The sequence below is a fragment of the Halictus rubicundus genome, unplaced genomic scaffold, assembly GCF_050948215.1.
Source record: "Halictus rubicundus isolate RS-2024b unplaced genomic scaffold, iyHalRubi1_principal scaffold0165, whole genome shotgun sequence".
Taxonomy (NCBI): Eukaryota; Metazoa; Arthropoda; class Insecta; order Hymenoptera; family Halictidae; genus Halictus; species Halictus rubicundus.
Genome location: NW_027488706.1, coordinates 376,156 through 380,467, shown reverse-complemented (window position 1 = coordinate 380,467; position 4,312 = coordinate 376,156).

Here is a 4,312-nt window from a genome sequence, read left to right as displayed (position 1 = left end):
TTCACTCGCTTTTTCTTCTTCATGTGTGTGTGAATTAATGTTAATTTCTTTCGAAATTTTGCTTTAACTTCACTGTTCCGGCGCTTTATGCGTTTCGCTTTCGCGTTACTGGCACTGTTCACGCACTTCGGTGTAGTATCCCTTGTACTAGCTGGGTCCTACCTGCGTCGTTGTCCTTTCGGCTCTCTCGGCACGTCCTACCCCAACGAAGGTTCGAGGGATACTGGGGATACTAACCACTATACTATCGAGGAGTGAGACGCTTACTTAATTTAATTATTTGTATATCTAACTTGTCTTTTTTGGATACTTTGGTTTCGGTGGAACAATTGCGTATCTTAATCTAGTTTATGCCTAATATATTCTATGTACATATTTACACGCTTGCATACCTACACATTCATACCTATATATTGCAGACTCTGCATACAACGCGATCACGCACATACAAATAGAACTAAAGTGAAGAAATTTATAATGTCTATAATGTATAATTACTGACTATATCGCTTTAATTAATGCTAGGATAGGGCACGGTTCGATTACTATATCTAAATTAGGGTATTTTACAATTTGGCACGAGTTTCTTATAAGCTACTTAATTGCTAACGGTCTATTGTATCTAGCCACCAGTATTTTTCGGTGTCTTCTTTATAATTAATTTCTAAGTCATACTTTGTCAGTTTGTAACGGAATCTCATTTCTGTATCATCGAATCTGATATCGTTGTTGTATGTGATTTTTTTATTGTAATTTTTCCTATTGAAATGGTAGAGTATTGGTTGGCTGTTAGTGTTCTGTATGAGTCCTATGCTATCGAAGTAAATGAATGATTCCGGAGGCGTGTATCCTGTTTGTCTGGTTCTTTCGAAATATTGCGGGTTGGGGTAAACGGAGCTGTGTATGAGACTGTTGTTGTCGATGTTTCGTATGTTCGCCCAATGGTTTCTGATTAACTTTAGCATGAATAAATCTATGCGGATGATTTCTGCTCTTTCTAGTAGTTTGTGATTGCTTACTTTTTTTGTGTAATTTGATTCGGGTGTTCTATAGGCGTTTAGGCAGGCTCTTAAGCATTTGCGTTCGAACATTCTTATCTTTTCCATCGTACTCGCGCTGATGTTAAACCAAATTGGGATGCCATATGTTATGATGGGTCGTATTAATAGTTTATAGCAGAGGATTTTTACTTTATTATTGAGGTCCTTTGAGTAAAAGATGCGTTTGTTCGCCGCAAATGCCTTTTGCGCTTTGTCGATTTGGATGTTGACGTGTTCGTTAAAATTTAATCGGAAATCTAGGTGTACGCCTAAATAGCGGACAACCTGTTTGTGTGGGATTTTTATGTTAATGTCGTTGCTGTCATGTAATTGGAAGTGTTTTGAGTGCGTCCGTACGTCGTTGTTCGCGTCTGAGATATTTGAGATGTACGGTCTGAATAGTATCGTTTCGCATTTGTTTATATTTATTTTTAATCTCCAAGTATGAAAGTAATCCTGAATTTTGTTGAATATGTCCTGTAGTCGTGTTTTTAGTCTAGATGGTTTGTCGTCGCTGGTATATATTAGGAGGTCGTCCGCGTATGCAATGGCCCCTTTATTGTTGCCGCTATTCAGGTCGTACATTTGTAACAGGTCGCTCATGTACAGGCTGAACAGGATGGGGGAATTGACAGTACCCTGTTGCAAACCGTTCTTCACTTTGAACATTTTGGAGGAGGTGTTGTGACCTTCGGTGACATAGAATTTCTTCCCGTGCACCATGTCCCATATCATTTTGGTGAGGTGCATTGGGAAATTCTTTTTGGTCAGTTTGAAAAAAAGCCCATCCAGCCAAACCGTGTCGAAAGCCTTCTCTAAATCTATGAATACTGCGCCGACGCAGTCACCGGCATTTCTGGCCCAACATATGTCCGAGGTGAATTTGGTGATGGCGTGAATTGTTGAGTGTTTGAATCGGAATCCAAATTGGGTTTCGGGTATTAAGCTATTGTCTGTGCAGAAGGAATCTATTGATTTGTTTATCGTGACTTCAAATATTTTACTTATGTTGGGCAGAAGACTGATTGGCCGGTAACTGGACGGTTCACTGCTGTTTTTCCCTTTTTTTTTTATAGCTATTAGTTTAGCAGTTTTCCAGGCTATTGGAAAGTACGCCCTGTTTAGACAGTTATTGAATATTATGCTGTAGTTGTAAATGTATAGGGGTGGTAGGTGTTTTAATACGATGTTAGGAATATTGTCGAAGCTGGATGATTTTTTACTATTTAGGTTTTTTAATGTGAAAGCTAGATCGTATGTTGAGGTGAAGTAGTTAGGTGGTATTGTGTCGGGGTTTGGATTTTCGGCTCTGTTTGTATCTGAGAATGTGCACACCGTTCTGTCGTTGCGTCTGTCTTCGTCTATTTCAGATTTTATCGTGTTTACTTTCTGCGTAATTATGTTCGTTAGTTGTGGTTTTCCCATATGGTCGTTTTGTGTATGGGCTTTCTCAAAATGTGCGCCTAAAACATTTAATTTGTCGTTTATGTCAAGGATTTGTAAGTTGCCGTCATCGTCGATCTGTATGTTGTCCCGGTCTATACCAGTGTTCGTGATGATTTCTGTATTGGAGCTATGGATTTTTAATGTGTCTATGGTCTCGAATTCTTTTGGACGGAAGATTGTGTTTATGGACGGGAACAGTTCTCTGGGTTTGTGTATTGAGATGTTCGAGATTCTATTTTTCCAGTAGTTGCTTACTGAGTCATGGAAGGCCTTCTTGATTTCGTATCTTACCTTTTTCAGTGCGTATTTCAGTAGGGATATTTGTGTGTCATTTGAGGGGTTGTAGTTATTTATTGCGGTCAGTCTGTTTACTCTGGTTATCAATGAGCTTTTCAGTTTTCTAAGGTTCTTTATGGTTGGGTTAATGTATCGGTCTGTCGAGTTGTAGTCGTTTGTGATGCGAGGTATTGTCCGGTCTATAGCAGTGTTAATGTTTTCGTTAAGTTTCTCAATGTAATTGTCTATTTCTTCGATTGTCAAGTTTCTTTTGTTTGGTATGTCTGTGTCGTCTATTTCCGTTAGGCAGGTTTTAAACTCGTACCAGTCAGCCTTGTTGAAGTTATATTTAATGATTGGGTTTGGTTCGTCAATTTCCATCGGTTCGTCGGTGTTGAGGGAGATTGTCATTTCAACTGCTCTATGGTCGCTGTCGTAGTCGTGTGATTCTAGTCTACCAGGGGTGGGGAGGTTATGGAATTTGATTCTGCTGTCTGCTAAGCAGATATCGATAAAGGCGCCACTTATCGGGAAAGATGGGACTGCTGTATTTAATAGTGAAACTTTATACTCTATTTGGTTTTGTTGTAGCCAGTGTTTTAATGAAATTCCTCTTTTGTTATCTATGGGGTTGTGCCAGTCTGCGTGTTTAGCGTTTAGGTCGCCTGCTATTATGAAGTAGTTGTTTGTCTTCCGTAGGTCTAGTTTGTCGAAAATCATTTTAAGCTCTGCCATGAACTCTTTCTTGCAACTACTGGTGGCGTACGCTGCTATTATAAATAAGTTATTTTGCTGAATTTTTAGACGTATGGTGGTTGATTCGAGGGTCGTACTTTCGAGACAGTTTAGCTGGATGCGCTTGAATTTCATATTGTTTTTAATTAGAATGCCAGTTCCCCCAGCCTGTTTAGCATTCGGCCTGTCATTTCTAAGGAAAGTGTAGTTTTTAAAGTTAACGCGGTGCCTGTCGTTTAGCTTCGTTTCGCAAAGGACTACGTCCGGGTCGTGCACTTTGAGAAAATCTGTGAGTGATGCTCTTCGTTCGTTTGTTATGAGGGAGTTGACGTTTATTTCTATGATTTTTATGGTGCGGTGGGGTATTATCCTGGTCGGGTTATTTTGACTGGTGTTATCGGCCGCGTTTATAGCCATTTAGAATTCTATTTCTAAAGCGTCGGCTATTGTGTTTATCCGACTGCTATTTGCTTGTATTTGTGTTAGAAGGCGTGATGTTTGTGTGTTTACCGTGGACTCTATGATTTGTTTGATTTGTTCGAGTAATGTATTTTGTGTGATTGGGTTTGCCTGGTTATTGGGAAGCGAATGTGTTTGGTCTGAATGGTCTGATGGTGCTGGTTTCTTTATGGGGTTGTTTGATAGAACCGAACTGAATGATAGTCCTGTTTTTACGAAGTTACTTTTGATTGTTTGTTTTCTATTTTTCTCTAATTGCGTGCTTTCTTTCCTTGCGTCTATTTTCTGTTTAATTTCTTTTAATTTTGGGCAGCCTCTGTACGATGCTGGATGCCCAAAATTTTTGCAGTTTACAC